Raw genomic sequence first — 11,825 nt, 5'->3', positions numbered from 1 at the left:
CAAAAAAATTTATATTCCCACACACCTGCACTCTGATGTGCATAACATCTTTTATCCATAATAAACAAAATATTGAAACAACCCTTGAAAAAGTACATCACTATGTGAATGCTTAAATAGTCGACCATTGAAGCCTCTCCCACCATGAATGCTATCCAGTGACAAACAACTGACTATACAGCCAGTAGAATGGATTTCTAGGAAATGAAATTCAGTTAAACAAAAGAAAAAAAAAGAGAAAAAGATGACATGGATCCAATGGTTTTTATTATCTTAATTTTTCCCAGTCCCCACGCAACTTTCCCTCTCTTACAGATCTGCTACCCTCCCAGTTCCCTGCACCCAGAAAAGAGCAAGCCTCCCAGAGATATCCACTGAACATAGGAAAACAAGATACAATAAGACCAGACATAAACTCTCATATGACAGCTAGGTCATACAGCCCAGCAGAAGGAAAGGGATCACAAAAGCAGGCAAAAGAGACAGAAACACCCCTACACCCACACTCAGGAATTCCCCCAAAACACCAAGCCAACAACTATAATATGCTTTCATAGGACCTGCACAGACCCATGCAGGCTCCACAAATGCCCCTTCTGTCTCTGTGAACCTCTGTGAGCCCTGCTTAATTGAGTATTCAAGCTGTGCTATCAGGGTATCCTCCACCCTGCTGACTTCTACAATTCTTCTTCACCCTCTTCCCCTAGGATCCCTGAACTCTAAGGGGAGAGATGTGACAAAGATTCCCAACCTGGGATCTCTCTCCACCTAATGTTTGGCTGTGGATATCTGCATCTGCTCCTATCATCTAGCTGAAGAAACACCTCTGATGATGACTGGACTAGGCTCTGATCTATGAGTAAAGAAGAACATCATTAAGAATCATTTCATCACTATTTATTTATTTATTTATGACCAATCATGTTTGGTTCATGCCTTTAATCCCAGAACTTGGGAGGCAGAGACAGGTAGATTTCTGTGAGTCTGAGGCAAGCCTGGTCTACATAGTGGGTTCCAGGACAGTCAAGGCTATGTAGAGAGACCGTGTCTCAAAAAGAAAGAGACAGACAGACAGGAAGAAAAAAAGGGAGGGAAGAGGAGGGAGGGAAGGAGGGAGGGAGGGAGAGAGGGAGGGAGGAAAGGAAGGAAGGAACAAACGAACGAACAAAGGAAGGAAGCAAGATGGAAATAAATTGAATTCTTCCTCATTTTTAGATATAATCTCTAGAGCTCATTTTCCTCTAGTAAGATTAAGAATTGTCTTAAAGGGGGTCCTAAGCCAAGCTTACTTAGTCATGGAAACTCTTTTTATGATGTGGGAGTGTCATATATCAATCTGTTGATTTCATTGGTTAAATAATAAACCAACTGCTTGGCCTCATAGCTTAGAACATAGGTGGGTGGAATAAACAGAATAGGATGCTGGGTGGAAGAGGAAGTGAGGTCAGACTCTGCTCTGCTCCTGGACAGTCTCGACAGCTCTGCTGTGGAGCAGAGACTCCATGCTCCGCTCTCCCAGGCAACTCCAACTCAGGATGGACCTAGGCTAGAATCTTTCCGGTAAGCGCACCTTGGGGTGCTTACACACATCATTAGAAATGGACTAGTCCAGGTACAAGAGTTAGCCTGTAAGGGCTAGAGTTCATGGGCCAAGCAGTGTTTAATTGAATACAGTTTGTGTGTTGTTATTTCAGGCATGAGCTAGCCAAGTGGCCGGGGTGTTGGGGACGCAGCCCTGCCGCTCTTATTACAACATTTTTATTTCCCACTAGAACCTTTCCTCAGTAGATCATAATTAAGGCAATGCAGATGAAAGCATTTCTTGAGAAATTAAAGAAAAACATAATTACCCTAACAATTTTAGCATCAAAATCATTCAAATTTACAAAATCCAAATAAATTTACAGTTCATAAAGTGAATCTGTAGCATCAAATTTTATTGTTATGAACATAACTCATCTTGTGGATTGTCTAAGATAGGATGCTGCCTAAGTAATTGATGTAATTACTTCTTGGAGTTAACCGCATCAGGAAGGACTGGTTAAGCTATTGCCATGTCTTTGATGTAGCCAGGCTCCTCTAATCATTGAGGCCTTTGGGCCACAGCAGGTGAGCCTTTTATCTGTTGTGGGTTCTGTCTGGATTTTCCACTAGAGAGGCTGTTTGGATAGAACAGCTGGTCCAGACACCATGGAATTTGTCCATGGGAATGTCTATATCTCCAACAAGATCAATTTTCGCTCTGCAGTGAATTTTGGCAGATGAAAAGAGAAACATTTTCCTGTGAAAAGTGAATGGCTTCTGCTCTTGGAAAGCTCAGTGATTGTGAAGCTGTATTGCAACAAATTTGAATCCCTGTGCACTTTTCTCATCTACTTTTTGGCCACAATGCATATTATTTGAAATACCACTTATTATCAAAGTTATGGATGCTTTGAGTGGGAGGAATTTAGCATTCTTTCCTGGCAGCCCGTTTTTCTTATTTTAACCCAAGTTTGACATAGTGAGACATATACAGCAATAAAGTTATTCTGTCATATCATAACTTAGGTTCAGCTCTTTTTACTCATCTGATACATTTTGTATATAGATGATAGACTGTCTATGAGTACTACTTTTTTTAAAGAGTTTGACACCAGACCATTTATTTTAGACATATTTAAGTACAGTACAATTTTTGAAATAGTTTTCTGGTAACAATGAACTCAATTGTGTGTGCACTATAAAACTTAAGGCATAACTACATCAAATTCTTTCACAAAATATATGACCTCTTTATAAATATGGGCTCTGTGGTTTAAAGGTCTGGAGAAGAATCTTGTGTGGTCTCACATAGGTCACAGCTGTAAAGCACATGAGACATCTTCCATGTCCCAGGATGGGTTCTTTTGACTGAGAAACAATGCTCAAGAGAGCATTGGTCTAGAGAGGTCTAGATTGGTCTAGAGAGGTCTAGATGGTCTAGAGAGGAATAGTGGGATAAATATTAGTCTGAGAGATTCAGGTGTGACCTGGCTCTACAGACAGCACAGATCACTGGGCTGTTAACTGCATCCATTCCCTGCCTTTTGGGAGAAAATCAACTTATATATATATATATCCTCTGTCAAGAAGACAGTCCAGTGAAAAAATGTGCTGGGATTTTGATGGAGATTTCATTGAATCTATAGATTGCTTTTGGTAGGATTGTCATTTTTGCTATATCAATTCTACCTATTCAAGAGCAAAGAATATTTTTTTTTCATTTTCTGATATCTTCTTCAATTTATTTCTTCAAAGACTTAAAGTTCTTGTTATACAGCTCTTTCCCTTGTTTGGTTAGAGTTACCCCAACAAATTTTATGCTACTTGTGGCTATTGTGAAGGGTGATGTTTCTTTTATCAGTCTATTTATCATTTGTATATAATAGGGCTACTGATTTTTTTAATTAATCTTCTGTCCTGTCACATTGCTGAAGCTGTTTATTAGTTGTAGGAGTGCCCTGGTAGAATTTTGTGGGTCATTGATGAATAGTATCATATCATCTGCAAATAACAAAAGTTGACTTCTTCCTTTCCAATTTGTATCCCCTTGATCTTCTCTTGCTGCCTTGCCTGTTCTAGCTAGAACTTTAAGTTTAGTTGTTAAAATGCTTGCTATGCAAACATGAGGATTTGAGTCCAGTTTTCGGCACCTGCATAAGATGCCACGTACAGTGGGGTAATGTCTGTAGTCCCAGTACTAAAGAGGATTCTCCTGGGGATGCTGGCCAGCCTAGTTTAGCCAATCAGTGAGCTCTGAATTCAGAGGAAAATCCTGCCTCAAAAACATAAGGTAGAAAAGCAATTGAGGAAGACCTCATCCATCATCCTCTGGCCTCCACGTGCACATAACCCCACATACTTGGACCTTTTGCACACATACAAAGTGTCTCAGGAGGGTATAAAATCATGGTGTGTTCCCTACAACATTCAATGGTCTTGTTTTCCTCCCATTTTAGATCAGTTAATCTTTTATTGGGTGTTAGATAAAAATAGCTGGTCCATGTTCAGGATCTATGTCACACAATACACATACATTGTATGTAGAATTGCATTTGCTGCAGAAAATCGTGTAAGAGGAAGAGGAGAGCTGAGACAGACAACTGAGCAAAAAATCACTCCCCGTTCCATGTTCCCCTGGAGCTCCAGGTGCCAGTAGAGCCAAGGCTCAGTTGGCTGTGCCTCATGGTGTAGTCAGGTCCACAGTTCCAGTCACACTGGACATCACTCGGTGTTCCTGGAGGTCGCTCAGTACTCTCAGGTGTCACTCTGCAATCCTGGAGGTTGTTTGGGCCTGCTCCTACAGAGGTTGCTTGCTTGGAGCGCTCCCACTGAGGCTGCTGCCTTGTGCCTGCTCCAGGAAACATCACTGGCTCAGGCCTGCTCCCACAGAGGTCCCTGGCTTGGACACAGTCCTGCAGAGGATTCTGGGTCAGGCCTGTTCCCTCAGTGGTCATTCCCTTGTAACGTCTCCTGTGGAGGTCACTGCCTCTGACTTGTACTGGTAGAGGTTACTTCCTCAAGCCTCCTCCTGTGGGCATCACTGCCTCAGGCCTGCTCTGGCAGAGATCACTAGCTCAGACCTGCTTGGTGGAGGTCACTGGCTCAGATTTGTTCCCACAGATGTCCCTGACTTGGACCTGCTTTCGCAGTGGTCCCTGGCTTGGGCCTCATCCCACAGAGGTCTCTGGCTCAGTTCTTTTCCTTTGGAGGTCCCTGACTTACACCTGGTCTTGCAGAGGTCTATGGCTCAGACCTGCTCCCACACTGGTTGCTCCCTTGAATCTGCTCTTGTAGAGGTCACTGCCTCAGTGTTGGGGGCTGTGGAACCTGGACCCTGAATTTCCTGTTACCCCTTGCCTGCCTGAGTAAACATGCTTGCAGCTGCTTTGAGCAAACAATTTGTTTTCCTGTTTTGCAGCTGCTCTGAGCATGAGATCCTCAGGAGTTCCTGATGGCTGGGGAGTAGTTTCTGGTGGGCTGGCAGCTAAGAGTTGAGGTATGGCCATTAGTCAAGGAGACCCTATATTAGCTGCCCTGGAACACAATAAAGTTGCCATTCTTGATTCAAGGGGGGCATTCTTGGCATTCTTGTTTCAAGGACGACCCATGTCTCTGTCCCTGTGTCTGTCTGTGTGTAGGTGTGTGTGTGTTTCAATCTTCAGCCCCCTGCCTTGCTCACCAACAGTGCTGTGCCATAGTTCATAGCATGTAGAACAGTAGTACATTCTATACTTTAGTGACCTCAGACCTGCTCCTTCAGAGGTCACTCAATATTACATTTTTATTAAGATCAATTTCATAGTGCTCTCTTTTGAATTTCCATGGTTGCTAATTCGGTATCTGTCTACAGAATCTTTTACTTCATCATTTTCTTTAAAAAGAAATATGCTGTATTGATCTCAATATGTAGTCCATACTGGCCTCAGACTCGTAGCAATCCAAGTGCTAGACTTACAGGTACCGGTTAGCATGCATGGCCAGAAATGTCTTATAAACAGCTAGTGGAAGAATGGCTTCTGTTTCTAACTCTAAATTCTAAAAGTCCTTGCATAAAAAGAGAACAAAATTCCCCTTGTTTTGATAGGATCAAAAGGGATATGCTGATATAAAACTCATTTATAGGTTTAGTTCATGACATAATTTTGGAGATCTCATAACATGAAAGTATTACATATATAAATAACCTGTACAATTGACTGGTGTCTCATTTCATGTGGTCAGTTATTTGATCAATTAAAATTCCTAAATGCCATCCCGGACTAAAATCTCAAGGTCCAAATCAGAAGCAGAAGGAGAGAGAGCACAAGCAAGGAACTCAGGACCACGAGGGGTGCACCCATACACTGAGACAAGGGGGATGTTCTATTGGGAACTCACCAAGGCCAGCTGGCCTGGGTCTGAAAAAGCCCGGGTTAAAACCGGTCTCGCTGAACATAGTGGACAATGAGGACTACTGAGACCTCAAGAACAATGGCAATGGGTTTTTGATCCTACTGTACCTATTGGTTTCGTGGGAGCCTAGGCAGTTTCGTGGATGCTCACCTTACTAGACCTGGATGGAGGTGGGTGGTCCTTGGACTTCCCACAGGGCAGGAAACCCTGATTGCTCTTTGGGCTGATGAGGGAGGGGGACTTGATTGGGGGAGGGGGACGAGGGAGGGGGACTTGATTGGGGGTGGGGGAGGGAAAGGGGAGGCAGTAGTGGGGAAGAATCAGAAATCTTTAATAAATAAATAAATAAATAAATAAATAAATAAATAAATAGAAAACTAATACATAAATCATAAATAAGCAAGATTGGTTTATTTGCTAAAATATGCATAAAATAAAACTTACCACTTACCTAAAAAAAAAAATTCCTAAATGCCTTGACATTCTCAGACACCGTCTACACTATAAATTTACAGTGAATTCACTTAGAGATATTGGAATGGGTTAAGAGATAAGAGTGCTCGAGAATTGGCTGACTGGCACTGGGATTTAAAGAGTGCCACACCTCTTACCTAAGGGTCAGCTTTCAGACTCTCTAAATGCCTCAATGCAAGACCTTGGCTGTGATGCTAATATGAGAACCCTGATGATTCATGCTCCACTTTGTATTCAGTTGTCCTTAGATTTGGGTTTGTTTGTTTGTTTGTTTAAAGGGCAGAGTGTAAGGTGGGGTTAGAGGCATTGTAGTTAATGAAGTGCTAAGCATCTCTCTGGGATATTGAGCTTGGTGCTGCCTGAAGCTGCCTGGTTGTCTGACACATGTGCTGTCTCGGATATTTACACATTTTTAGTTATCTGAAGCACAGAATACTTCAGTCATCCAAAGAAATGTCCTCTTTGCTAACATCTGTAATTCCAGTGATTGACTTGGAGGCTATGTGCTCCAGCCAAATAAGAAGGAAAATAGCATGGAAATTCTAAGTCTGTAAGTTTGAAAGTTTTTTTTTTCTCTCTTTAAGAAACCAGGGGTCTCAGGTTCAAATCAGAGGCATTTGAAGTATAGCAAGTGGCTGCAATTGATTGTACTGTTTTTAACAAGTGACTCACTGTAGAACATCTGTCTTCCTTAAAGGAACTCAATATTAATGTTATTCTTCACCAAAATTTTACTTTTGAACATGTAAGTGTATAATAATTATCTCAAAAAACTCTTTAAATTTCAGCTTAAATGTACTATATTAATAGCATGTCAGAGTAATACATTTTATCAGTGACATTTCTCAAAATAAAAATAAGAATTGAAAATAAGCAAAAGAGGGCTGCTAAAGCTTTTCGGAGGGTGTGTTGATTAGCTTACCACACCATCATGGGTATCAGTAATAGCATAGACTTGGTCCTGATGGAGAGGTCAGGGTCTGGAGAAGAGGGTGCGCGGACAAACCGTCAGACCAAGACACTGAGTGCTCAGCCCCTTGCTGCCCCTCATTACATCACAGCCTATGCTGGCCCTCATGATGTCATACTGCCCTTGATGCCTCTGAACTGCTTACTTCATCTCAAAGAAAAATGTGTTTTTGTTTAAAATACTGTAAAATGTCAAGTGTCTGCCATCAATTCTCAGGAATAAAATCAAAACCAGAGAAAAAGTATGCTTGTACTAAAACTACATTAGTTCATTAGTGGTCTTTTTAAAAGCTAATGTTACTTATTTTAATCTGAAAAGGTTTTTAATTAACACCAGACAAAATAATTGCAAACCCACATAATGTAAGTTGCTTTAGAGTAGCACCAGGAAGGAACTCAAAGGGAAGACACCTGCGCAAGTCACTCCCTGCTTACTCAGCTCTCTGCCGCCCACCTGCTCTCCTAATGAGCATCTTCTCGTTCTCTCTCTTCCTCCTTACTGTGACAGCGTTCTGAAGCAGAGATGTTATTGTACTACTCAGCATGAACATGAAAGTTGTTTATTTAATTGCAGTATCATATACATTCAACAAACTGCCTTAAGTTTTTAAGCATAACTATGATCTTTATTGCTTTTGAAATGACAGGAGATTCCTTTGGCTCACAAAATAATTGTTCACCTGCAACCCCTTTACCTGACTCTGCTTTTTCCTTAACACTTTGCCCTGAATAACCTTGAACCTTAAAATGTTGGGGTAAAGATTCTTTGCACATAAAGGAGGTGGATGGGGGCTAGATAAATGGTTCAGAGGTTAAGAACAGATGGTACTTCTGAAAAGGACCTGGTATAGTGGTATTTTATTTGTGTTTTAATAAATAAAGCTTGTCTGATTAGAGGGCAAAGTAGCCAAACTAGTCAGCCATACGGCCAAGGAGTGGTGGCACACACCTTGGATCTCTGTTGGTTCAAGGCCACCTTGAGCTACACAAGATTAAATCCGTTTAAAAGAGAAACAGAATTCACACAAAAGTGATCCCAGGTGGAAGCACAAGTGATATGGCTGGGAGGAGAGAGGAATATAAAGAGAAAGAGACAGAATCTCAGTGGAGTGTGGAGTATGGGGTATTGAGTCTTCAGGATTCGTGGAGATAGAATCTCGCCCATTTTCAGTCCGAGGTAGAGGTAAGAGCCAGTGGCTGGCTACCTTGTTTTTCAGATCTTCAGATTGAACCCCAGTTTCTTTCTCTGAGCTTTTATTAATATATGGCAGTTCATGACTATCTGTAGCTCCAGAGTTTTATTTTGTTGAAAAATTTAAATTTCAATTTTTCTAAGCAAATATCTTTATTTCCAGTTGTATTCCCTAAAATATATGCAGATTGAAATTATTTTATGTAGGATGTTTATTGGTCCTGGGATCCAAACTTGTGTGGGAATAAAAGAAGTAGAAAGGATGGAGGGAGATTTGATTCCTATGCTTGCCTCTGCAGATCCCCTAGGAATCTAAGAAGTGCAACAATGGTTGTATAGAGTTGACCTCCACTATAGATGCCAGAGAATTGGCTTTTGCTCTCATATTGACCATCGTTTGTATCTGAGCACTCCCTAGAATGTAGTGGGTTAATGAGACCCAGCACAAAGAAGTACTTCTAGTTGAGACAGTCTTCTTCACCCCAAAGTGAATCTTGGATATAAACTCATGGGAGAACTATTAACTGCCAGAATGTGCAGAAGGTGAGGGAATAAATGGCCCCTCTCTAATGCTGATCTTTGCAGAGCACACTGGTGTCCACAGTAGTAAGAACTGGATGCTTCATATGATGTCTTGGAGCATACGCCTGGCTCTGCAGGAGGTTAGGGGATGAATCAGCTGAGTTCTCTTAATGTAGCCCGAGACTCTAGTACAGAAGGATTTATGGGAAAATATGAGTATATGTTGTGCTTCAGTCTTCTGACTTAACAATGAAGCACAAGTCACGATCATTGCTCCAAATATCAAATCGTTTAAAGATGATCCAACTAAAAAAAAAAAGTATGCTTTGCAGAAACAGCAGCTGGATTGCTCTCTGCAGCTGTGTTGTGCACTACAGGGTTTTTTTTTTTTTTCTTTAAGACACCTGCTTGCTGCTGACAAGTTTCAAACATCTCTAGTATTTGCTGACTCAACTCATCTCAAACAGTGGGATTTCTCTGGATTCCAATAGTGGAATTTCTCAAAGAGATGGAACACATCTGACTATCTGGTACATGGTGTGTGTGAAATACTGGTGGCATGGAATATCTGCCATCACCTTTATTGTCTGCTTAACTATAGTTGGCTCTTGGTGGGGTAAAATGAAACTCTGCTGCTTACCATCAAGAGGCACATTTGTTTGTTATTTTTCATTTCTTATTCCCTTCCTTCCTCAAAATAATGGGGAGGTTGAGTTATGTATTGGACTGGCAGAGCTATATGTCAGGGACTGTAAGGACATAGCTCTTGACAAGGCTACATTTTGAAGTTTGAATTGTGCATCAATAAGTAACTTGGCTGATGAGAAAGCCAACAAGTTATGACGCTGTTGGTGGCTTGGAGTAATGGGTGGACAAACCAAAATTGAGCTTGGGAGCATGTTCTTGTTCATCAAAGGTGTATTCTTCTGCTGTTAGTTCTCCACTGTCTTTTGGAACACAGGGAGAACATCAAGAGAGTATTACTCTTTCAGTCTAATGAATGAGAACAGGGTGGGAGGCAACATAAGGGCTAGTAAGAAGACAGATTCAGAGAGAAGTCAGCACCAACTTTCTTCACCAAGTTTAGCACCATGGGAATACACCCAGGGAGCTACTGGACAGCACAAAGCTTTCCTCTCAAAACACAAAGTCAGTTTACAAAAGTTTTGTTCTCCTGGCAGGGGACCAGAGACTTGCATAGGACCATTTTCAATCCCGCCAATCAAGAATCAGACCACTACCACAGTTTAAAACCAAATTTGAAGCAAGCTTTCATTAAATGCTGGCAGGTGAATGGTGCTGGCCAGGTCTGTACACCATTTCCCAGGAAATGACCCAGAATCCAGTTCTGCAAAGGTTTAACAAGGATAACCCATAATTCATTGCATTTCCCATCAGGTCCAATCAGGGACAAGCATATATCCTGACGTACTTCCTGCCTATGTACATAACACTCACATGTGATCAAGCACATCTGGTTCAGATGGGTTAAAAAAAATTGTTTAGGGGAGTGAAAATATGTGACTTGTTATCTCCCATAAACAACAGCCTCCAGCATTTCAGGTACTATCAGTCCTTGGGTAAGAGGTTTGCAGATGAGAAGCTGTTTTGTTTCATGGATCTCTAAAACATAGCAATTACAACTCACAATTACATTTTAGGTTTTTGCTTTCACACCATTCCCTCTGAGGCCCCTGAACTCATTGCCATCCATGCCAAGGAATCCAGCAGCACTGCCTGCCAACAGGCTCACAGGCAGGAGCTGCTGTGCAAACTAGCCTAGGAGCAGTTCCAAAGGACAGCAAAAGCCAGTGAGGGCCAGAGAAGGCCAAAGAAGACAGGCAGCCTAAAACCCAGCAGGGAAGCAAGATAAGGCCAAGTCAGAGCCATGTGGGAGTGGAAGGTTGGGGAGGCAACAAGAAAAAAGCAGAATACCAAAACGTCAAGCAAAGGGCAGTATAGGCAACCCTATCAGAGATACCTGAAAGATCATGCTTACTCTTATAGTTCATCTTTCTTTCAAACCACCTTATAAATATTGTCTTCAGAAGACCTCATCTTAACAATGAAGTCATTTACTCACTGTTTGTTCATCTTTATGTATTCGGACATCAGGGATCTTGAACTTCTTCATTGATGCAAAGTAGATGGCAAGGTTCACTAATCAAATAACTGGTTGCTGTTGACAACAGCCACCATAGTCTAGAACTTAAGACTTGGATATGACATCTGTAATGATTCAGCAGCAGATGGCACCTTGATAGACTGGAGCCAAAGAGAAACACAAAGTCATACCATGCATGCACCAGAACTCACCTGAGAGGTTTATGGTGATGGAGACAGTACGGAGGTGGCTTCTGAGCCAGAGGGGAAGGAAAAGAGAATGGAGAGAAGGTGCCTGCTTCTTATAAGGGGATATAGCATGTGCACATAGAAAGATTGCACTACTCTTGGTGGTAGTAACAACAATGACCTGCATTATGGTGGCGGATGTTGACATGTTCTGCTGTCACTGTTCCTGAGGGCCAACTGGTAGAAATGCTTGAATGATAACATTCCTTCCTCTGGTTTATTACAAAAGATGAAAAAATAGGAAAGGAGGCAGATCTAAAAGCCTTGCTCTTTTAAAGTTCATCTGCTGTTGGGGATATAAACATTTTCTGGGTGCTGTTGGTCCTCACCATCATGGCATATTTAGTAGTCATGTGCCTTTCAACTCTATGGCTAGCAGTTGCTAGTCCTGTAATAATCA

At 41.7% G+C, this 11,825-nt stretch overlaps 1 pseudogene; it reads right to left on the bottom strand.

The window, feature by feature from the left end:
- Positions 1 to 9,173: 9,173 nt before the first annotated feature.
- Positions 9,174 to 9,972, bottom strand: LOC126488305 (poly(A) RNA polymerase GLD2-like; annotated as a pseudogene).
- Positions 9,973 to 11,825: the final 1,853 nt, after the last annotated feature.

The sequence above is a fragment of the Alexandromys fortis genome, unplaced genomic scaffold (genome assembly GCF_014885135.2).
Source record: "Alexandromys fortis isolate MF-2015 unplaced genomic scaffold, M_Fortis_MF-2015_v1.1 scaffold_169, whole genome shotgun sequence".
Classification (NCBI taxonomy): Eukaryota; Metazoa; Chordata; class Mammalia; order Rodentia; family Cricetidae; genus Alexandromys; species Alexandromys fortis.
The sequence above is the reverse complement of the archived record's forward strand: the minus strand, read 5'-3'. Positions and strand labels throughout refer to the sequence as shown.